General features: G+C 36.1%; 1 protein-coding gene across 5 annotated transcripts in view; it reads left to right on the top strand.

The window, feature by feature from the left end:
- Positions 1-26,203, top strand: part of Magi2 (membrane associated guanylate kinase, WW and PDZ domain containing 2) — a 1,402,993-nt gene that overhangs the window by 422,525 nt on the left and 954,265 nt on the right. The window lies entirely within an intron of this gene.

Genomic DNA, 26,203 nt, shown 5'->3' on the forward strand with positions numbered 1-26,203 from the left:
TAGGACAAATGAATTCTGACACAAATCCTAGACCCTTTATTTATATCAAAATCCTCTTTCTTCAAGCAAGATATTTTAACTACCAAAAGCTATCCATGCTCTCTAGAAATTCTGAGTTGTTGGTGTGTATTGATCTTTGTTTAGTTTTGTCCTACAAATGGATAAACTCAAAACTATGAGCTATGGTGTCTTTAAAACTAGACAGAAACTTTAATTAGAATAAAATTAAACAAATAAGACAAAGACGATGCTATCCGGTTAAATCACCAGCATTTTTGAAAGTGATATAAATGAAAGCTTATATTAAAACACACAATGAAGTGAAGGCAAACCAGAAACCCTTGGGTTTTAATCAACATGCATTTGGGAATTGGTGGGATCTTGTCATTGTCAGTCAGATTTGAATAATCATTAAAATAATGTCATAATATAGTTATCATCCAATATACACTTGCTAATTGACATCATGTTGGTCAAAATGATTCCTATTCTGTGTGTGTTTGTAAGTGACTGGACACTGCACTCTTGCTTTGAAACTTCATGCTGAGAAAAGTACACTCTTAAACTTGAGTTTGACATTCGAGTGATGGGCAGAAGATGGATTAAAGTGACTGGACTGCTTATAAGGTAAAGGGTGGACGCACTCTCAAGGCCTTGATGCTGTCAGTGCATCGAGGTGAATTTATCTTTTGTGACAAGAAAGAAGAAAGACCTGAAATACTAAAAAAGGGGCCAGACGCTCTGTTGTGTTAAAAGCTGAAGGAAATAGATAAGAGGCTGACATCAGGAATACATGTAGTCCTTGCTAAGAGAATGTAATAAATAAGAAAATTCCAATTAAATATGATGATAATGGGAGGACTTTTGCATTAGCTAATTAACTTTTTAAAGCATCTTTTTTTAGAGAACCAAAAAGAGCCTTTGAAGGAGAAATAAACATAAGGGTAAAATAGCAGGGTTTATGAGTAAACCTAGAGAGCTTCAAGATGTGATTCTAGTCCAAGGTCACGAATTCAATTAGAGATCCTTGAGTAACGCCTGAAAAGGAGATAATTAGAAACTCAAGGGATCTGAATAGTATCAGGCAACAATTGCTCTTTGATTTTGCAGCCACCACTCCTAATAGCCAATTCCAATAATATCATGTCTTAACAGTGCTTTTAGTTTGACATAATAGTAAAAGGGCATCTGATATGAAGATGATTCTGGTTTGTACTATTAAAATTTGCGTTCACACTGAGGATCTAGTCCTGGACAGTCTGTCAACTTCATTCATCAAGTCTTTTAACAAAGTACTCAGAAGTTTGTGGAGAGTATGCAGTAAAATGTACCAGTAGTGTGGAAAATCCTACCATTGCTTAGAAACTTTCATGTGTATGCAGTCCATCTGTTGGCATTCGTTATTGAATCTCATTTTGTATACATTCTCCTGGATTAATGTAGTCTCATTAATTGAATGAACCTACTACAGTAAAAGGAAAAGATGCTGCTAAGAATCAAATCATTGCTCCTATACATCCATAAATCAATGTGAATATTGTCACTTCTTGCTTAATAGAGCAGTGGTACCAGAAAGAGACTGTTGATAAGTGCATGCAAGCAAGAGAATCATAAGTTTGATCATGTGACGTGAGTAGTATTTTTCTTGACTAAAGTAGTGCTAACTCAGTAACTCTGCTTCCTGCATGGATTACCCCAACAAGTGCAACTAGAAGAAAAGGAGATCCAATTCTTAAAGCTCACCTTCCTCGGTGCTCAGCATGTGTGTAAAGGCGCTGTGTTACATGTCCACGCAACCCCATCTCACTCAGGTGCACACTTTTCCTCAAATCCAGTTGTATACAATTGAGTTTTCTATGTACATCTTAAGGAAATCTGCCTCAGGCTATGGCCATGTTCTGAGCTAATGAAGGGAAGGAGGAGGATAAATCTTTGTCTCCACTGAGGTTTGCCTATAACTAATATAAGAACTTCTTAATTGATTTGCAGAATCAAGGGTTGCTTATATCTCGCCTGTTGATTTAGTTTTGTTAAGGCATGATTGTTTTGCATACAGTATGTGGGGGTGGGGGGACACAAACAGCTGCAAGCATCATTTCGGACGCCATCAATTTACTATTTGTTCATTCTGATCACAAAGAAAAGGTCTCCATCAACTGATTCCACATTTTGTGTAAAGCCTAAAATGGTCTCAGATTTTTATACATTAAAGACCTTCTTTAAGTGTTCCTTGTTGCTAAGTATAAAGCTAATAGAAAAGAAAATATGAGTGTTTAAGGGACCCTGACTACTAGAAAGTAAAAGTTAACGGTCTTTAAATGGAGACTATAAACAAATCTTTCCAGTATTAAGATTCTCCATGATTGAACTGAAGTAGAAATGAGTGAAGGATGGTGAGATAACCCTGCTGTACCTTAGACTATGATAAAGAGTGACAAGGGAAAATGTGTGCAGATGGAGGGTGTAAGTGTTTATAACATCCATTGCATCAAACTCTAATTATCCTGGTGGTATGTAAAATGTGACTTGAGAAGTTCAAAACTAGCATCATTCATTTAGAAGGTAGACAGAGGCATTCTATCAAGGCATCTTAAAAGTACAAAGTTAAGACAGCAATTATTATCCCTGGGACAGCATAGACTCAAAGGTACATGTGGAAGCTGGTGAATAAGTACTCAAAATGATCAATTCATCTCTTTATGTATGGAGAAAATAGAGTTTATTTGGTCCTAATATTCTACTCAGCATAATATTGTATATATTTAACTTTGAGACTAATCAACCAACTGGTTAATTTCACTACGGTCCTTACCCTCTTTCTGTTTATTAAAGACAGGTGATATGTGATAGAAGCATGAGCACAAATATGTCTCATATACTTCTCTCTCTATGAGACCAACTAGTGTAGAAAATGGTTCACTGATCAATTTTTAAAGCTCCAAAATGAACTGGGAGATACTTGAATTCTCTCTCCTCCCTCCTCCCTCCTCCCTCCTCCCTCCTCTCTCCTCTCTCCTCTCTCTCTGCCCCCTCTCTCATTCTCTCTCTCTCTTTTAAGATAACACTGTCATATGTTGAGGTGGTGTTAATGGGAAATAAGTTGAATTTATTTGAAGCATGAAATACTAATATATAGTAAAAGACAAATCAATAAAGCCAAAGTAAAAACTATTAGATAAAACCAAATATGATTAAATATATAGGCTTAAGATACAAAAGAGATCACTTCTGTGGAAACTCTGACCAAGGCATGAATCACAATAATGTTTCTACACATTTAAATGGTGTAAGTTTGTAAAGCTTGGCCAAACTAAGAATTGTCAAGGATATAATTCTAAGAGTTTAGTGCACATTTTGATGTCTTGATGCTTATGACAAATTGCCTTCTACAGAACAAATACTGGCCACATAAAAGTCATGAAAAATGATCTGTTAAGAGTAATCACCAACACACCAAAATTCCAGTTATACAATGAAGCAGCACCCCCCCCCTTTGCTGACTGTGATCTCATATATGATGACACCAGAAAAGGGCTGTTAGGGTGTGGCTGGTTAGAAATGAAGCATGGGAACTATGAGACAGGGTCCAAGATCTCTGCTCTGCAGAATGAAGCAGAATTCCTTGTGACACAAGCCATATTTTTACACTTTTAAGTTTTAAATTTCTATCAGCGTCTCCTTCAAAGACACCTGGACAAAATGGTGATTAATACTACTAATAAAAAAAAAACACTACTGGTTACAGCTTTTGCTATTTTACTAACAAGTATCATAGTCAAGAGTTATTTGTACATTGCAATTTGGCATTGAACAAATATGTGCTCCTGACCTAGGTGATATTTTCTGTAGGTACAGAATTTTATTTAATGCTAGTCTTCATAATAAAGATATATTTTTATGCATAAAGTCAGGTGGGGAGAGATAGCAACCTAAAAATTAGATTACCAAACAGACAAGACCATTGTTTCTCAAGGAAAGGAATTTCATTTAGTTGAATATGACAAAATTCTCACATCTTTCAGTAACTGGGCCTGATAATCATGGTAAGTTGAGTGATACCTAGACATATAACCATGGGGGTAGAATCATCCAATCCCATTGAATTTTAATCCAACTGTAATTCAACTAATATTTATTATAAAACTTTTTAAACGTTATTCTTATTTTTTCAAATAAGACTCATACATTTAGAAAATCTGATTTGAAGTTGCTTTTAGAGTGTGAATCATATTATTTCACAATTATTTCAGATAAATTTGTCAGCTTTTTGTTCTTTGAAAAAAATGAATGTGATTTTAAAAAATAAACTAATTATATTTGGCACTAAGTGTTAAAAATGAGCATTATTATTGAATAAATGTGGCTATTAGCATCTGAAGCCAAAGGGAAAGAAATCTAGAAACAAACACAAGAAGATTTCTTGAGAAATTTATATTCTGTCCTCGAAGTCTCAGTGATAAAGGAGGAATGCAAAGAGTTCTGAGCAGTAGCAGGTGCTGCTGAGCATCCATTCATTCTCCTCACCGAGATGAGCACCTGTCTGGTGTATCACTTAACCATATGTTACGATTTTACAGAATGATGAATTAGACTCAACCTCTCTTTCTGAGAATATAAAGACTTAGTCATAGGTCAGATACATAAATATATTTGTATGACACTTACTGAGAATCTGTGAACAGGTAAGCAATGATAACAAACTAACTGCACCATTCCATCTAAACTTTTAGTGAATGAGTGAGTTTATTGGAGTTACTTACAGGAGCCCATCTTACTCAAAGACAGCAGTGTCACTGGAAAATAAAGTCTAGTGTGGATGAGGACTGACTGATATTGAAGTTGCATCCTCCTGCTAGCCCAATTAGACCAATTGGATAGTTTCTTCTTCCCAGTAATTGTCACTGCTTATATAATTGAGGGCAGAAGAGAATGGATCTCATATGCTTCAGTTATTTCCTGAGCCTTATAAGTTGCACTTAGTTTCTGAGTCTAATGAGTTTTCTGCCACCATAGAGGGGATATTTATTATTTTAGTAAGAGGAAATAGTCTTATTAAACAATTCCAGAAATATTTTCTTCTAGTAATTGAACAAAACAAATATGTCTTCTTGGTTAGAATGTAATGCATTGGTTTGGTTGGGGGGGGGGATATATTCTCTGTGAGAAATTAAGAATTAAAACCTTAATTTGATTATTAGATTCAGTTTCTTACCCGGCATGTAAAGTCAAGGAAAATTATAAGTGATTGCATTGACTTATCCACTTAACACCAAAAACTTCAATATGAAAGCAAAGGGGTGCTTCTGGCGCAGTGGCAAAGCAATAAACACTGAGTACAACTTACTGATGCCAACCACTTAACATTCCATTTGCCCCATCTACATTAGTTTCTCTTCCCTTTCTGTGATATGTCTTTTTCATGTGGTTTGCCTTTATCTCTTTACTCATTATAAGAGAAAGAAAGACTCCACCAGAGCTTGTAGGACATTGATGTAGTTGGTAGGTAGAAATACAACTTTGGACTTCAAGTATCCCCCAGCCACTGCTCTAAGAATAAGGGGATGCAAATGTTTGGTGCAGTTTATCCTCTCCCAGAAAGCCCATCATCACTTTGAATAAAAAGTAGCCTTCTTTTCAGGCACCAAGAAAACACACCTTGAATGTTTCAATCTCATAACCCTGTGTTTGGAATATAAGGCAAACATGTCTCATTTATACATGCATGTTTTTTTACTTTAGACTATTAAGTCAGACTAACCCAGATTTCAGTGTCAATGAATTGAAGCCCAGCTATGGGGTGATTATGTAAGTAGCTGAAAGAAAACAGTAGGCAAACAAGACTTGAAGACAGTGGACTGTAACATCTCCTTCAAACATGCCCGTACAAAATGGTGAATAAGAAAGGGCTACTGGTTACAGTTGCTGCTATTCTAACAAGTACTGTAGTCAAGAGTTATCTATCTGTACATAGAAAGTTAGCATTGCCAGTGTATAGCAAGGAGCAGTAAACCTTGCCTCTACTTATTTCTTATCATGGAACTATGGGCAAAATCTCATATCAGAACCAAGGCCATCAATTGTAGAGGTTCTGCTACTTGCTACCCATAGGACCTTGGTAAAGGTCAGAGCCTTTGTGCCTGGCAGGAAGGGAGTGATGAACTGAAATGAAGGAAAATGTTTTCTTTTGTTCCATCTAAAATTCTGTAGTTTTTTGATTCTGCTAGCTTTCTTTATCATTACTCAAATCAGTTCTTCCAATGGACTAAATTATTCTGAGGATGGGACGCCCTTGATATCAAGCAGGTGTAAACAGCTTATAGAAGTTGAAAGAATATCATATGCAGCAGACACTTCAGGGAGAAATAAAGAGTGAGGTTTAAATTAAGTGCAATTCCAGATAGAAACCAGTGATGCATGTACTTTCAAATTTTTCTATGAATGTCAAGTTAAAGATACCATCGTAACTCCGATGTTCCTTGAAATTTACCTTCACTATTCGTGAAACGGAAATTTGGGCCAGTCCCAGTAAATGAATAAGAAAATAAACATAATGAGAAATACAAAGGTATTTTAAATTGCTCTCCACTTTTGAATGTGTAATGAATTGAAATGTGACATAAAGATCTCTGAACCATGGGATATATTGTTATGAAAATATGATTGCTACACTTGTGATGTTTAACATGAAATAAAATGTCTTCTAATGTTGAACTTTTATAAATGCCACTTATGTGACTGAATACCTGTGCTTGGAGAACGTTAATAGGAAACTAAATCAATGCTTAGTGAAGTCAAAATTTTACAGTGCAAAGGAAGAATTTAGGGGAGTCTGCAAGGTTTCTCACATGGGATAATTAGAAGTTAAGCCTAATATAGGATTGACAATTCAATTAAACACTTTGTCAGAATTCTATGATTTTAGACAAGTCTAAATGGATAACTGGAGTACTTCCCATTTCCGATTCACTTTACCTACATAAAGACAAGCTTTCAGAGACGTCTCTTTGTACATAAATAAGTCACACATAAATATCTGCACAAGCTCCATGGGGATTGGGGTGGCTATGAGTGCTGCTCCACATGTTAGCGCTAACTCTTCCTCCAAAGACGAGACAAAAGCACAACACAAATCCCATCTGGGTACTTTTATCCTTTCCCAGTTTGGTAGAGATGCAGTTGCTCTCATCTAATTGGCTGGCAGTGATGATAAGGGGCTTGCAACACTATAGAAATCGTAGAATTCATGACCTGAATCCAATACAAGTCAGTTTTTTTTTCTATCTTGACACAACCCTGCTAATTGGCTATCAATCAAGTTCTAAACTGTTTTATTTTCATAATGTCATTGTCAGAAATATTAAATAATAAGATATTTATGGGGAAAAGAAACTTTTTAATTGATAGTATTTTATTCCTGTATTGATATAAGAAGGAATAAATATATAAAGGTATCTTTATTATCTGAAACCTTTTTAAATTTTATGAATTTTGCTTATAGAAATTTAGCTCTATAAAATTTAATACTTTAAATTCTTGTGTAAAATTATAATAATGTAAAACTTTATAAATAGGTATTATGCAGGTTCCCAATTAATCACATTAGCATTTCATAAAAGTGTTGCTTTTGTTAATCATGTCAGGAGTTATAGAAGATTAAAAGAAGGAAAGGAATTAACATTTTTAAAAACACCTATGCACAAGTATTTTGTATAGTTTTATTTAGCAAAATCCATTGCCCTTACTTTTCAAACTAGCAAACTTACTCCTGGAGAGCTAGTGAACACTTCTCTAAATCACACACTCATAAGCACATGAAGAGAAATTCAAGCCTTTTTCTGTCTTCTACCAGGAGCCATCGATTTGGTGGACCATGTTACATCTTTACTCATTAGCCATCTGATTTCTCTCATGGTTGAACCAAATACTGAAAGGCTCTAAAGCCTTTAATGGAATACCTATCGATACTGCTTAGTATTTCCATAAAGTTGTAAATTATAATGTGAACAAGAACTACACTTTTCAGGGATTATGTATTATACATATTTCAATGGCTGCTCTCCAGTGACCTCAGCAATAATGTTCACCCTAAGGCCATGTCAAGGTGAATAGATATTATTCAGCAGTGGCATGACTTTTCTCATTCTTGTTTAAAGGGCAGCAAAACAGAAGCAACGGGGACATTTCCACAGAGTTCCTGAAATGCCTCTTTTTTGGTAGAAAACACTCACTCTGCATGTTAATGTGCCTACCTTTACACAGGCTCAGCTGCCTGTTGTGGCTTGGTATCAGACCTAAGCCAATCTCCCTGCTCTCTTTGGCCACAGGATCAAATTACTCATTCCCTTCATTAGAAACACATATCTCATCAAAGCATTTTCCCTAGCTTATGTCTCCTGGCCCCCATTTCTCAGTTAATATCCCAAAGGCTGGCTTAAAAGTTTCATTTTTATATGTGCAGTGACAATCCAGTGTACATTCTCTGAGAAGTCGGTGAGTTTGGAGCTAAGCTTAACTTTTGCCAAACTTTTATTTTCTTTTTTTGTTTCCATTTATTCCATAAAGCAAACCATGATAAATAATGTGTCAAGTAGAGGAATTTTAACCCAGCAACATGGCTGTTCTTGAAAGGCATCACATCCAAAGACCTTCTAGGTCTACATGATCCTGGACAGAATGCAGACCTGCTCTGGATTAGAGTATGATTGGACTGGAGTAGTACACATCTTTAATCCCTAACAATGAAGGTAAGATTAGATTGTAGAAGGAAACAGCCATGTTTAAAAGTAACATCTAATTGAGGAGCAGACAAAGTGATGGATCAGAGAAAGATTTGACCAAATGAGTTGGAGATGAACTCAGCATATGCTTTCATGAAAAGAGACAGGAAAAAAGAGGCTACTTAAGAGCAGTGACAGAGACAAAAGGTGGTGGGATGGTGTGTGTGGCAGTTTTTCCAGGACAATTTTACAAAGATGGGTCTCAGAGAAAACAAGCTAGACACAGGTAAAGACAAAATAAATGAGACAGAGAATAAAAAGGAGCCAAGAGATTAGAACATATTAGAACATAACTATATCCATAGTTAGTATGAAGCCAAGCAGACCAGGTCAATCAGAAGCTCAGAGAAGCCAGATGGAATCAGTTGGCTTGGAAGATTAGACTGTGTGAAGGCTAGAAGCTGCCAGGCTTGAACTAGAGATAGATAGAACAAGGAAAGAAACATTATGGGTTCACCTCAAGCCGTGTATTGGCACAACTTGGAAATGGCTCTCACTTCATTCCATCATCTGAGAAAATAAAAGCAACATTAAAGGTGTCACACAGGTTTAGACTAGGAAATAAAACAATGCATGGCATTTTAATGAAGAAGAGGATGGATTAGAGAATTCATTGTTTAGAGAATTACTAGACTAGCAAGAGAAAGTGGAGATTTGGGGTTATTATTCTTTAAGAGTGCTAACCACAATATATAGCAACCGAGAAATGTGAACTACTAACAAATCAACTGCCTCTAAGGCCTGAAGCTAAGACTTGGAAACCTGAGCCCGAGATTGACATATTACTAACGTGGCTCCAATTACCTCCAGTGCCTCTTAACTATTAACAACTGGTGGAATAGACACTTATGTTCCTAGTAAAAATATTACATATCTGATGGCTTATGTTCTGAACTAAAATACAACCTTTAAATGTGCTTCTTTTTAAGAACTCCTTAGACGTATGGTGACAGTGATATATCTTAATTTTATTATACCATTGAAGACTAATTTTTAAATTCCCTGTTTTAGTATTCTATTGTCAAATTCTTATAAAATAAATAATTTTCAGGCACAGAGTCTTTGTTGAGGGTTTTCAATTTTCTGTCTATGCTGAGTCTCCCAATGATTATATTGTCCTACCTGATTATAGGCTATTGGAGAAATGCATTTGGTCTTTAGAAAGTAAGAATTCTTAAGCATTATTAGTACATTCTGGAGTTTCTGCTCTACTTATAAAAGGAAACATTTTTAATTTGTGTTGGAGTCTTTGTTCATTTTTATTCACAACTTTATTATTTAAAAATATGAATGTGACACTAACAAAACTTAGTTCATAATTATATTTCTCGCATGAGAAATCAATTGACAAAAATGCTTTTGCAACATCATTTAAATCTGGAGCAAGAAAAGGAATCTTAATTAAAGTTGAAGAGTTGAATATATTATTTAAAGTACTACAGAAAATTAATTATATTTGGAAGGGAATAAGATGCTTCTAGCACCATGTGGAACAATATCTATAATGAGAGGCCAATCTTGGGACTTTTCTGTGGGTCCCAGAATCATTTTCCTTTCTCAAAGTTCATTAGTGAGTTATGCTGTACATCTTTGGGAACACTTATTTAAATACACATATAAGTAATACATGGCTACATGTATTACTACCTGTATTTAAGTCAGCATGTTGATATAATAGTAGTCTAGGGAAAAGACACCTGGTTCCTTAGTAGAAACAAACAAAAGCTGCAATTTCCCTTGTCTCCTAGGCTTGGTTTTATTTTCTTTATGAATATGGTAATCCTCATAAAAACATATCTTCCAGATTCATCAGTTGTAAAATTGTGGTTGTTATTTTAAGTTGTCATTAATGTACTTAATAGCTTGTTAAATTTATAGAGATTAAAATGTATAAACTTTTATATATTACAATTATTTTTATTTAGTTCTGCTAGCACTGAGAGCAACTATCAACATGTGACTGTCTGGGTATTGGGCATGTGAGTGAATATCTTACACTCTCTAGGGGTTTATTCAAATCTTGGTGAGCTAGCTGTTATTATTCTAATTCTAGAGCTGAGCAAATAGAATATTTACAAACAAAGGAAGATAAAATATTTACCATCTATCATAGCTGAGGCTGATAACTGCCCTCCCAACCTAGGGAATGATTATTAAGGCAATCAAAGTTACTTTATGTTTGCTTAACACTAATGACTAGACTGCTGTACTTGATTGAAGTGTAAGTGTGAAGCAATAAAGATGGAGTATACTGGGTTTAACTGGGACATAGGAACGCCATTTATAAACTGTGTCAATTCTTTTCTTATACATCTGAGCTCTAGATGTCTTACAATTTGCTACTTGAATATATAGATTTTTTTACCTTACAATAAATCTGAAGCCTCCAGCATCTTTGAACAAAACACTCAGACTAGGACCAGTGTGTCCATGGCCTCCTCAGTGGGAAATGGTAGAAAATACACCCCAAGATGATTCTTACTAGATGTGTTTATTGGCACATCCCTGCATATTTCTAAAAAGCCTGCAGCTGTATCAAATAAGCAGGTTGTTAGCCTAGGAATGTTCTCAAGATGGAGAAAGTCAGGTTATGTTTGTGGCTAGATCATATAACTTATAGTAGGCTTGTTCAGAGTCCGCGTACCATATTATTCTTGTACAAGATTTCTAGTCACATTTTTTAATTAATTAAGTTACTTATTTACTTTATACCCCATCATAGCTATCCCCTCCTCTTCTCCTCCTGATCCTTCCCACTCACTTTCTCTCCTTCCCCTATTCCACATTGTCCCCCTTCTTCTCAGAAAAGGGAAGGCCTCCCATGGATATCAACCAGCCTTGGTTGCATATCAAGTTGCAGTAAGACTAGGCCCACTTTCTTCTGTTGAGGATAGACAAGGCAACCCAGTTAGGGGAAAGCAATACAGAGTCAGGCACTAGAGTTAGAGATAGCCCTTGCTCCCACTACTAGATGTCCCATATGAAGACCCAGCTTCACATCTGTTACATATGTGCACAGGTCCTAGATCCATCCTCTGCATGCTCTCCATTTGGCAGTTGAGTCTTTATGACCCTCTATGGGCCCAGGTTGGTTGATTCTGTAGGTTTCCTTGTGGTATCCTTGACTCTTCTGGCTCCTTCAATCCTTCTTCCCTCTCTTCCATAGGATTCCCCAAACTCTACTTAATGTTTGACTATGGGTCTCTGCACCTTTCCCCATCAGTTGCTGGGTAAAGCCTCTCAGACGACTGTTATGCTAGGCTTTTGTCTGCAAGTATAGCAGAATATTATTAATATTCTCCAACTCATGGCATGAGTCTCAATCTAGACCAGTCACTAGTTGATGCTTCCCTCAAGTTCTGCTCCATCTATCACCTCTGCAGATCTTGCAGGCAGGACAAATAGTGGATCTAAGATTGTAGCTGGATCTGGGGTACTAAACCTGCCCAAACAGTGGGTCATCAACTGGAGACCCACTATTCAAATACTGAGTCTTTGAGGACATTTGTCAACAAATCATTACCATTCTGCTCCCTGACTCCCATAGACTCATGGACATAATACAAAATTCATTTAGCTCGGTTTCAAAAGTCCTTATAAGCTTTCAACAGTTTCAATGGTGAAATATATTCTGAGAGTCAAGGTTACAATCTCTTTAAATGTATCCCCCTTTAAAAACAAAACAAAACAAAACAAAAACAACTTATATAATTTCAACAGACAATAATATACTGAATATATACTACCATTCCAAAATTGAGGGACAAGGTCACTGTGAGGAAATATTAGACCAAAGCAAGACCAGAACCCAGCAGGGCAAATATTAAATATGTAGCTCTATGTCCAATATCAAAGGGCTTCATTGTCTCAGGTGTTCTAGCTTTGCTACCTGCAACATACACATCACTTTTTGTCTATTTCTGCTAACTGAGTGGAATGCTCCTGGGCGTGTATCCCATGGCTTTGGAATCTCCAACAGTTTTGGGTCTTTAGTGCAAACAAGCCATGCTTCACTTTCAGTTTCATTCATGGCCGCCTCTCACGGCATCTTGCCTGCCCAGAATCTCAGCAAGGGGAGTCCCTGTATCGTGCTATCTGATCTCAGTGATATTCTGAAATTATGAAGGAAGAATTTGAAACCTACCAGGAGTGGTGGCTCTGACTTTTAATCTCGGCACTTGAGAGGCAGAGGCAGGTGGATCTCTGTGAGTTTGAGGCCAATCTGGTCTGTATGGCGAGTTCCAGGATAGCCAGTGCTACATATTCAAGAAATTCTGTCTCAAAAATAATAAAATAAAAACAAGAGAATCTGTAACTCTTCCACTCTGGCATTTCTCACGACTCTAGAGTCAGGAGCCGCATAGATGACGCTGACAAACTTGGCTTCCAGTTTGGGATGGACACTTCCTTTATGATCACATTAGGAGAAGTTCTTTTATTCAGTTGCTCTTCAGGAGCAGAACACTCTAGCATCTTCTTCATAAGTTAAAAGCTTATATGGGTTGGGTCTTTACAAGACACCTTTCTTATTGTCCCAATGAAGAATAGATCTGTCTCTAATGGTGCTAATCTCCTTAAGCCATAGAGTCTCTCTTCTATAACATCCTTCCTTAGCTTCATCATTTTGCTTCTTTGTTCTCTTTCTCTCCAAACTGCACACTTCATATTTCTTTTTTTTCAAAGTTAATATGATTTATTCTTTAGTGCAAACATCATTTGAGGATTTAAGGATTTAAGGATTGTGTTGCAGTACTGGTCACATCTTTTAATTTTTTGTTTGTTTGGTTGGTTGGTTGTTTGGTTGGTTGGTTTTTTTTTTTTTTTTNTTTTGGTTTTTCGAGACAGGGTTTCTCTGTGTAGCCCTGGCTGTCCTAGAACTCACTTTGTAGACCAGGCTGGCCTCGAACTCAGAAATCCACCTGCCTCTTAAAATTCTTTTACTAGATCCATCTCTATGGACACAGGATATAGATATATGTACACAATTTTTCAGTCATTTAAAACATTAACATATATAACATACTAATATGTGTTTAGGTGGCTATCTCTATAAAAGATAGTTGGACATTCAACAACTGTGAAAATGGGTGATCTATATTCATATTACAGATTGAAGCTTAAACTCTGCTCAAAATCACAGACAGAAGAGAAAAACAGAACATATATTTTAAAGCTAGAGTGAGTTTTCTAAACATATTCCTTCCTCTACCTGAAGTAATGCAAAAGTTTATTTATAAATTTCATTTTTACATTTTCTTTTATCTATTTGAGAATTTCAAGTTTTATTCAATTTTATTTGATCCTATTCATTCCACAACACTTTGGGAGGAGGTCTGCCCCATCTCCTATCTACCCAACTTTTTGTCCTTTTTTTAGACAGTTCAAAACCTATTTGTGCTACCCAAATATTCTTGGATGTATGATCTTCTTCTGAACCATAATCCGCTTACAAGTAGATGAAGTCATTTAGAGAAAAACAATTCTTTTTCCACCAGCTAACATTTACCAATAACTCCATAGCTAGGTTGCAATTCCATGTGCATCTCCCTTCATGCTGAGATTTGGTTTGGCTTGGGCGTGCCTAGATCTCATGCATGTGGTCATAACTACTCTGGCTTGTATGTCCTGTTTCTGTGTCCTGAAGATATTGTTTCCTTGTAGTCATCTGCTACCCCTGTCTCTTATACTCTTTCTGCCCTACATTTGCAATAATCCCTGAGCTTTGAGAAAGGAGATGTGATATATATATATATATATACATATATATATATACATATATATATATATATGTATATATATATATCCCTTAAGGCATGCTACAGTCGCTTATTTTCTTCTTGGGCAGCTGTCTTTGTTAATTGTCATCTACTGCAATAGAAACTTCTCGAATAAATCTTGATGGATTGATCTATTGGTATGATAAACATTTAGGAACTAGATTAACACTATGTCCATCTAGCAGGACAATAGTTGTGGGTTCTCCCCTAACATCTCTGACATATTTAGTTGCAGATTCGTGGCCTGATAATGGTCCAGTATGTTAGTTTCATCTTGTGGAACTGAAATCTAATCAGAACTTGGTTGATTATCACCATGTTGTTTATGCCACTATTGTTCCATTGGACAGGTCTTACCAGGGAAGACACTGTTGAAGTTACAGCATGAGTGAGGTGTGTAGTTTTCTCCTTGTGTAGTTTACTTTGCACATTCTAGCACTATGGAAGCTAGCCAACATGGATAAAGCTTGGCTTCATCATATGTGACTCAGGTATGTCTTCAGCAATCAGGTCTTACTGTCAAGTCCTGGAGAATGATTGAAAGCTATGATTGCCATAGTCTTTAATGCTTGAGGGTCTATTATTTTTAATGTATTGCCTCTTACTTTATCTTTCTCTGATTTCTGTGTGTTACTAGTATTGTGCATACATCTCATAAAACAGAAGTTCAAATTTAGTTCATTTTGTTTTTGTTTTAAAAATAGCACTATAAAAGCTACAGCCACCAAGCCAAACTCCCTTAGCCTAGAGGCAAGTTTTAAATCAACTCTGGAAAGCAAGTTTAGCTGAATAAGTGGTAAGACCCTAAGAACATTCTAGTTGAGACCTGGTGAGTATTCCTAAGAACTAGTCTATGACTTGAGACCAGAGGTAGGGTTCCTATGCTCCAGGAAATTGGGTAGTAACTTCAGACAGACAGACAGACAAATAAATAAATAGATGAATAAATGAATAAATAAATAAATAAATTTCAAGGCCTTGAAAGTGGGTAGAAGATTCTTCTAAGTATGACACTTTTATACTTTGCAACATATTTAATCTTGTATAGGAGAAGGATGACCATAAATACCTAGAGGAAGCTGCTTAGATTTAAAACAAAGTAAGCTTACAAAAAAGTTCAACCGTACTATAGCAGTATCAGACAAGTATAAGTCAAAACTACTCTGAGATCTCATTCCATTCCAGCTAGAGAATCAGTCATAAAACAAAACAAAACAAAACAAAACAAAAAACCCAGTTAACAGCATATACTGGGGCAGACATGAAGAAACAGAATCTTACACAATGCTGGTGGGAACATAAACTAGTTTAGCCTCTATGGAGGTCAGTATAGAAATTAAATCAACATGTCTGAGACATACCATGACTAGTTATTTTATTTAAAGGACTGGATATTGGGATATTAGAGATAAATGTATATCATCAATGTTTACTATAGTCCTACTTGGGAAATCTTAGAACAAATGTAAGGATCCAATGAGAGAGAGAGATGCAAATAAAATGTAGTATATTTACACAAGGAATTGCTTTCAGCCAGAAAGAAAATAAACTTATGCAATTTGCAGAAAAATAGATAAAATTGGGGAAATCTTATTAATTAAGAATATTAACTTAGGCCAGGTGGTGGTGGCGCACGCCTTTAATCCCAGCACTTGGGAGGCAGAGACAGAGGCAGAGGCAGAGGCAGGTGGATTTCTGAGTTCAAGGTCAGCCTGGTCTATACAGAAAAAACCTGTCTCGAAAAAAACCAAAAAACAAAAACAAACAAAAAAGAATATTAACTCAGTCTCAGAAAAATAAATATCACGGTTTTTTTCATTTGTAGTTCCTAGATCTGTTTTTAACTCCAACAGACACATGAGCATGTTTATTTTAAAATCATTTATAATATTTAAATAATTATATAATTTCCCTTTCCAAGTCCTTCTATATACTCCCTTGTTCCCTCTCTAAATCATAATCTCTTTTGTTGTTGTTTTACACACACACACAGGGGTGGAAGACATATGAATACAACCTGTAGTCCTTGAATACATATGATTTTAGGGCTGACAACTTGGTATTGATAAACCAGTTAGGGTCTCATTCTCAGAAGAAACTCTCTCCCCCTCTCAGTATTTTTTGCTATATGCATTTGTTTTCCACTGATGTGCCCATGAAACTTCATCCTTCCATGCTAGCACATCTATTGGTGATGTACTTCTTCAGGATTTATGTAGGCAGCCATATTGTTGACTTATTATGGGTGAAGCTTCTCTGTCATTTTTAGGTTACACAATCTCATAATATCTCTAGCACTTACAAATTTTCTACTTCATCTTCTGTGATGTTACTTGAGCCTAAGGAAGGGGTTCAAGTTATAGATCCATTCACTGAGGCTGAGCATCCTACAGTCATTTTTTTCTTTGTATTTGGACTGGTTGTGATTTTCTATAATGGTCTCTGTTTTAAAGAGAAGTTTCTTCAGTGAGTAGTGAGAGCTACACTTATCTGTGGGTATATGAATAAATACTTAGAATGCCATTGGGAATTGTGCTAGTTTAGAAAATTGGTGAGAGTTAGTTGTCCTGTAAGATCCATATTCACACCATCCTGGGGGGGGGGGGAGGCTGACTAAGTTTCAAGTACTTGACATAACTCTTTTCCTATCGAATTGGCCTTAATTTCAATTAGTTCACACCAACTGAAAGTTCCATGAAATTTTCCATCATTATAGAAAACTTTGTGAGAGACGGTAAGAGAGCTAACTTGCTTTTAAAGGAATGAATTGTATCCAGGTCCGTGAGGGATAGGTACAGGGCATTGCCTTGCTGCTAGTTGAACTTGAAATCTGCACTTACTAGGTAAGTTAGAGATACTTTATTCCTTTAAGATAAATCATAGGGAAACAAGACATAAGAACACTGATTATTATGTTATAATTATTATATTATATAATTATTGTATTACATATTTTATATTATTTTATTATATAGTTGTTATATGTATTATATAATAAATATAACATAAATATTATTATAACATATAATTATGCCACATCTCTACAGCATGGCTTCTCAGCCTCACTTAGGCTGATCCTAGGACTAGCTAATTTTTTTTTTTTTTTTTTTTTTTTTTTTGTGGTAGGAGGTATCCTGCACTTTGTAATATCCACGGCTATTACCAATTAGATATCCATGATACTTTCTGAGTTAGGACATGAGAAAGTATTTTCATGATTTGCCAAATATCCTCAAAGGGACATAATAATTGTCCCTACTGAGAAGCAAAGCTAAAGGGCAAATGTACAGGTAGTATTTTTTAGAGAGGGTCATGTAGTTTGGGAATTGTTCATGAAATTTCAAGTACTAAAGTTTAAAAAAAATATTACTCATAGAAATTTAATCTTCCTGGTTACAGTGATGAGGATCTCATACCAAGAGTCTCATGATAAATGGTGTCCCATGAACAACACCATGAACAATACAGCAAAAGTATTCTAGGCAGACTGATACCATTAACTTTCTTTTGGAGCTTTTTGAATATTAACTACACTCTATCAGGAATCCACCTGTGTAGGCTATATTTTCACACGGACTTCTGTTAACCTGACCCTATACATCAATATATGCTTATGAGGAGGAGGGTCATGATATTTAAAAGAGTAATTTGTGTGAAATGGGGTATGTATTAGTAAGCAAGTTTATTTTGTATATTTTTATCACATGTATAATTATTGTTTGTTATTTTCTTGTCTTTTTAATATTTATCTTTAATCTTTTTTAACAGTCCAGTCGTTATCCCTATGCCTGTCCACCCTGCAACAGTTCCTCATCCCATTCCCCCTCTCCCTGTCTCCAAGAGAATGTGTCCACAGCCCAACTTCCCTACCCTGCCAGGCCTCGCCACTCCCTTGGACCTCAAGTCTCTTCAGGGTTAGGTGTGTTTTCTCTCAATGAGGTCAGACCAGGCTGTCCTCTGCTGTATTTATGTCAGGAACCTCAGACCAGCTAGTGTATGCTGCCTGGTTGGTGGCTTAGTGTCTGAGAGTTCTCAGGGTTCCAGGTTAGTTGAGACTGCCGGTCTTCATATGGGATCACCCTCCTCCTCAGCTTCTTCCAGCCTTTCCCTAATCTAACCACAGGGGTTCCTGACTTCAGTCCATTGGTTGGGTGTATCTGCATCTCTCTCAGTCAGCTGCTTATTGGGCCTCTTAGAGGACAGTCACGCTAAGCTCCTGTCTGTAAACACACCATATCATCAGTAATAGTGTCAAGTCTTAGAGCCTCCCCTTGAGATGGATCCCAATTTGGGCCTGTCACTGGACCTCCTTTCCCTCACTCTTATCTCCATTTTCTGTCCCTACAGTTCTTTTAGACAGGAACAATTCTGGGTCAGAGTTTTTGACTGGGGAATGCAGCCCCATCTCTCCTCTTGATGTCCTGTCTTTCTACTGCAGGTGGACTCTACAAGTTCCCCCTCCCCACTGTTGGTGTTTCATCTAAGGTCCCTCCGTTTGAGTCCTGAGAGTCTCTTACCTCCCAGGTCTCTGGTACATTCTAGAGCCCACCTGCTACCCTGCTGAGGTTGCATATTGGGCAAGGACAGGAGAGAACCCCTAGGGCCAGAGAATTGGTGGAAATATTTTCTTGTCTTTCAAAGTTAAAGTTAGTAACTCAATTTTAAATTTTAGAGCATTACTAAGTAGCAGCTGATAAAATCTACTTGCCCTTAAGTCCTAAGTAGGCATTTGTTAAATTGACATACAGTAGAAGACATAGGCATGTGTGTGCACTTGTGTTTGTGGAATGGATAAATGATGTCTAACTGTATAGGAATTCATGATAGAGTATCAAGAGGAGCAAGAAAGCCAACATCAGGTGACATATGCTGTGGCTTCATTTTCAATTAATGTAATATTTAGGGACAGTGTACAACTTTATATAGCACTATACAACTAATCTCATGTGAGACTTCATCCAATTACAGCAATAGCTCCAGTCCCCCCTGTATAGTGTTGAAAGCAAAAGGAAGGATGTTAGATATAGGCAACATATTCTGGTATAGATTTGGGCTCTGGGATATAGTACAGGAGATGACCCTACTGCTGAAGGGATGTGGGAGAGTGAGAGGATGTATTCTTCATTACTTTTTTCTTTTAAGTATTCTCAGTTTGGGGTACTGGAAACAATCTCACATCCATAGACATCTCTGTGAAAAGCCTGTTCTTAAAACTTTTCTTTTTTCCTCCTAGCTACATTATGCAATCAAATCTTCCTTCAGCCATGCAGAATAAAATGTCTCATGAACTCCTTTCTGCACCAGCCAAGTAATTCAGAGCTCTTCCCTTGAGAGCCATACATGTCTCCTCCTAGTGTACAAGACATCACAGATAATTACAATTCAAAATATTCCTGCAATAGAAATATGGCAGGTAGTTAATCTTTGACTTGCGTAATGCAATTCATCTAACAACCAAATCTTTAGGGTAAACATGGTTTCTATTTACAGGAGAGATGCAGTAGCAGCTGGACAGCTACTATTAAACAATGTAATTATTATCAATGTAATGAATTGGGAGGTACAATCAATGAAATAAAATATCTTGACATGCTTTTTCTGCAAGAGAATGTCCGTTCAGATACACAAGCATACATATTCTGCACATGCTGGAAATGAAGAGCATCCACCTTCTCTTCTTGCCATTTGGTCCATTCATTCTTGGACCAGGGCACCAGTCCACTTCAGTCTTCAGTTTTCTTATCATCTATGCACTGTGATTTTCTATCTATATCTAAGCCACTCTTTCCTGTTCCGTATCTTTAAACATATATCTTGAGGACTGTTTTAAATTACCCATCCTCAGTAAAACTGTAAGACTTCCTCTGAGGGAGAATATTGCAAAGTGGTCACACCATTACTGCCATGGATAGAGGCCCATGGTGAATGAAAAGTCCCTTGCAAAATGTCACAACAGTGTGAAATTTATGAAAAATCTATTAACCCATCTCTCTCACCCCTTACAGCTAAGCTTATAGAATTTCAATTAAATATTGGAAAACTGCAAAACAACTCAGGACTTTAATTAGTAAGTTTAATTGCAAGATTAAGAAAGTGAGCACATTTCCACACATTTTCTGAATTCACTCAACATGAGACCCTATCCTTGTAATAGCTGCTTTTTCTTTTCATAGCCTTCTACATTTAACACCCATATTTTTAATTTTATGCAAATGGTTCAAATTTATTCTACTGTATATAAATATAACCAGGTTTCATGAAACTAGTTTGTTATTTGGTTTATGTTTAGTTTATCTGAAATATTTCAATCTTAATTGCAGCAACTTCAATACAGAGCCTACAGATATCATGTCTTTCTCTGTACTCTGTTCCTTTTAAATTTAGGTGAGCTGACATATAATATTAGTTCTGTTGAAGAAATGTACCTCAGTAGTGATAAGTTAGGGTATTAAGGCTTTATGTGATTTGTATTCCCAGTGTCCATGTGCTCGAAGTTAGTTCCAGTTTAGAGGTATTATGATGCCCAAAATTTTAAGGATTGGGAGCTAGTAAAAATAAGAGATTATGGATGGATCAATGTTATCTCACACTAGTAGATAAAGTCTCATGTGACTTTATTTCTTCTTCCCAGAATGGGTTGTTCCAAAAACAAGGCCATTTCTTGCATTTGACTCTGTACAATCTCTCCCAAGATGTGATGCAGTAAAGAACTTCATTACAATCTGTGTCATGTGTTGGATCTTCTCAGGGATCAAAATCATAGTGAAACATATGATTTTAATTAATTAAGTGAAAATTATTTGGTGGTTTCTACCCCACCTTAGATCATTCAGTTCCCAAATAAATGGCATAAAATGTTTATGTTTATAATAAGCCTTAAAGCAGTAGAGCAGGACAAATATCAACCCTACATGCTATTTTGCTACTTCCCTGTCTATCGCCCTGAGATATAACTTGCCAAGTTTCCTCTGGGCCGCTCCTCTTCTGATTGGCCAACCTTCATGGCCACATTCTCAGGATTCCTTACCCCATGACATCTTCCCTCTTTTCTCTCTCTGGACTCCTCATGGTCCTCCTCAGACCTCAAGTCCGGCAACAAAAGATCTGCCTTCTCTCTTCTGCCCAGCTATAGGCTGTCAGCATTTTTATCTAACCAATACTTTTAAATTAAAGTAGCAAGGTTTCACAGCATCACCTGGTGTGTGTGAGGATTTCCACATACCTGAGGCAACCAGATCTTGAGGACCAATATTTAGCATTACAATACAGAACAACAGACGAAACCTCAGCACTTTAAAATAAACTTCTAACCTTTAAAATATATAATTTATTTTAATAAATATACTTAGCATCAAATAACTTGTTACATTGACTCAAAATATACTGTGGTAGTGGATGATCTTCCCCTCCTATAGAGCCCTTAGCAGTCATTTGGTTTCCTCACCAAAAGAAACACTATCCTTGACCATCTTGAACTTCAGTCATTCTCAATGTTTGTAACACAGCACATAACATTATTTCAAGGTCAATTTATTATATTACATTCAAGAATAATGTTATTCATTATAATATAAACCAAGGTGCACTTTACAGAAAGTTGACTCTAAAGACAAACTGCCATACATAATCCCTATTCTTGAATATCATTAATGGCAATCAGAACTTTGATTCTCTTCTGTGTTTGTGTGCATGTCACTATAAAATAATAGAAGTTACGGGACCACTGCATTGCTCATCATTGTAAAGCAAAGTATTCCAACTTGGTATGCTAACCATTAATTTCATTCTGAATGATAAAGAAATTAATTAATTTTAATAAAATTCCTATTGGCATTCAGCACCCCATAGTAGAGAAAACTTCCAAACATGATATATGGGCAAAAGAGAGTGGGGAATAAATATGTCTGGTATGCTGTGAAGTTTTTATCCTGTTGACACCTTGAACTGGAAGGTTTTTAGTGCCTGGGTAAACCTGTGGCTGGAGATGTCCATTTATTATGGATGAACAAGTAGCATGTTGGTTTTTATTCTGGAGCTGGTAATAAAGCTTGAAAGCAAGATAATCATTTTCAGTCATGCTACATACAGTGACTGGAAGGCATGATTTTCAATAGATACAGAATATAATCAGCATTAAGTTTTCATTTGGGGGCTACAGCTGTGTTGTTAACTTGACATAATCACCATTATAACTGCATATTCTTTCCTGAAGTCAGTTACAGCTAGAAAAAGTCACCACAGCAATTAGAGCTGTGCTCATTAACAACCCTATATCTATACTTCCCCTGACTCATTAGTACTATTGTCACCTTCCAATGCTTGAAGTCACAAAGTCAAATCAAGTTATTAAATAAAGACTCACCTGCTTGACTTGTGGAAGATATGCCATGCTGATCCACCCACTCCCAACTGTGGGAAGCATCTTTGAAAACAAACCCTTCCTTGGTTCTACTAAAAGAACTTGCCTTATATTTCAGAGCAATCTCTCTACTTAGTGCCTGCACTTTGGTGCTTCAGCTCTGGCTTGCCCCACCTTTCTTAGTCTGGTGGGACTGGCTGGCTAGAAACCTTTTCTCATTACCTGAGATCAGGAAACTACTACTACTAACTACTCAGTCTGTACACTATAGTACTTCCTAATTGAAGGACTAACAGTGGTATGGTGAGATATTAATTGACAAGGAAGTCAAGATGTGGACTTAAAAGCAACTGGACAGTCTGAAATACAGCCTTAGAATGGAAGACAGACAGCATGGGTGTTTGCATCTGGGTGCAAATGAATATTTCAAAGTCACTTGATTGTGTGGGTCTTTGCTTATCTTGCTAATGAGGGCATTACACAACTATAGTTTTCTTGAGCATTAATGTGATAAATTGGAAGGACCACTTGATTTCAATAGAAAAGATATATATGTGTGTGTGTATACACACATATATACATATGTATGTGTGTGTGTGTGTGTGTGTGTGTTGGATTTCATGAGAAAGCAATGGGCAAACTTCCCTTGAGTAAATCAGACAAAGCATGAGTTAACCATGACCTTTGCTTTGTGTTTATTTAAATAAAGTGATTTTAAATAGCGAGATAATATGTATGTGTATATGTTTGGGAAAGAAAAATAAGAATAATGTAGCTCTTTATTTTTCTTAGCTCTAGAATAAAGATAATAGTTTTTTAATCTTCTTTGTAGCATTGTTAAGAATAGTCACCATTCATGAAATAATAATTGGAAATGAAAAGTGCTGCTTAATTGCTAAACAGCATATTTTCAGCTTTAATTTCTTTAAATTCTCTACATTAGTCCTTGTAAGTATTTTCTGTTAAAAATCATAGAGTATATAAACATAACTGATTATGATAAGTAACTGAATGTAAGAGAAAGCAGTCTGTATGAAATACCACTGCTATCACTAAAGACGGGCTGGGTCTCATGGAGTGGCCCTACCTGGAATGTTCTACATGGATATTTCCACAAAGGTATACAATTGAATCAACAAAGACAACCTTTCTACTTCCAATGGCTAAATGTTCCACAAATCAAAATCAAATTATAAATTTATACTTACCCAGCCAGTTGTCACAATCTCTCCTAATTAATCTGCCAAGACTTAAAAGTATGGAATTATGTAAGAGGAGTTAAATTGCTATAGGGAAGGAAATTTTTAGACTTAATTTTTAAAAGTGATTTACTAGTGAACCATATGAAAGAAGACAATATCAAATAATTAATAATAATTAATAATGATTAATGTGTTAAAAACAAAGAGTATCATACTCCATGAATTAAGATTCTAACCTTATTCAAATAAAAGATCCCCTCCCCAAACTCTAGTCCCTTACTTGAGCTTTGGGATGGTAATACATCTAGCATTTCTACTATTATTCATAGGCTTTTGTGTTTCCATATGAAGTTTACGGTTATGTTATCAGTATCTGAGTAATTGTGTTGGAATTTTGATGGGGATTGCATTGACCCCATAGATTGCTCTTGGTAGGATTGCCATCTCACTATATCAATCCTACTGCTCCATGAGCACAGAATGGACTCTTTACATCTCCTGATGCCTTTTTCAGTCTGGGGCTTGTGAAGTTCTACTTAGATCCATGTAAATGCTGTGCACTAATTTACTTTTTCCTCAGAGTTGTTAAAACCATCATCCTGCCTTCCAGTTCTTTTTGGCACAGTTGCAGAATTGGACCCTGGAATGATTGCCTCTTCAGGCTAGTGGGTGGGGACATTATCATGCCTGTTAATGTGAGAAAGGGTTAACTCTTGTATACATACAAAAATTAAAATTCAAGATAATAAAGAATCATATAGAATATATTCAGAATCAGAGGGTCAGAATTGTGGCTGGTTTTGGATGTGCCAGTGACTCTATCAACTGCAATGCTCAGTAGACATATGTCATCCTCTTTTCTCAATGACCATTTGGTCCCACGTGTAAAAGCTTTTCAGGGAAGGCTATTGACTTTTCCATTGCCTACATGGTTCTTGGCCCACATTTAACTTACTCAATCCCCTTCCCTATCATTATATTATTATTACTACTATTATTATTATTACTGACTTTCTATAAGTTTAATTGTCAAGTTACAGTCACAATATCAAAATAAGAGGGAGCTCAATAAATTTTATCTAACAGTTTAGAAAATGTAGGTGAAGGCTCATTGCTTTCCTCAATAAAAGCCTTTCACTTACATTCTCCATGAAGCCAATGCAAGGCCATGCACTGGGATTGAGAGAGTTAGCCAAGCAAATAAAGACCCTGTCCTCATAAAATTTTTCTTTGCATAAGACATAAAAAAATAATAAACAGAATGCTGAGATCTCAAGTAAAAACTGGATAATCACCTGTCGAACACCGCAAAAAACAATTTGCTGTTCATTTACAGGACCAAGAATATGTGGCCTGTACACAGTATATTCTGAAGTAAAAAATCACAAATTATACCAGGGTGTTATCTAACTCTCAAAAATCTAGACACAAGGATATGAAGGAATGGTAGTTCCCAAACAACAGACAGATTAATAAAATAATGAGAGACATTATGAATTAATTACAGTTAGATCTTAAATATATTTAGGAAATGTGAAATAAAAGCTAAATAAGAACTATAATGAAGTAAAATAGAATACTGTCATGTGAGTTATATTTGGAGCCAAATACTCTTAGAATTGAAAAATATTGTGTAAATGACAATTTCCTTAAGGAGTTTGAAATGCCGTCAGAACAAGAAAGCAATACGATAGAAGTCTTATTTGAGAAAATCATTCAAAATGCAGCACAGAGAGATGAAGAGACAAAATCTGAAAGGAAAGTTAAGTCATAAAGGAGGGAAGGGCAGGATTTTATCTTAGTCTATTAGGAATTCTAGAAGTCACTAGGGGCCAAAATGGAGGGTGATAACACACAAGGAGATAATGCCTAAGGCTAGGAAAAAGGATAAAATTCTTATATCTTGCTCCTGGTTTAAGTTCATAAGAAAAATAAGTCATTCTAGAACTCAGAAAAAAATTCTGAAGGACCAAGCAAGAAAGTCTTTAAGGCAGCACAACCTCAATAACTGATTACAAAGAATCAATAATCAACAGCAACGTTTTTCTTTTTTTTTTTTTTTTTTTTTTTTTTTTTTTTTTTTTTTTT

This window comes from Mus caroli, chromosome 5, assembly GCF_900094665.2.
Source record: "Mus caroli chromosome 5, CAROLI_EIJ_v1.1, whole genome shotgun sequence".
Classification (NCBI taxonomy): Eukaryota; Metazoa; Chordata; class Mammalia; order Rodentia; family Muridae; genus Mus; species Mus caroli.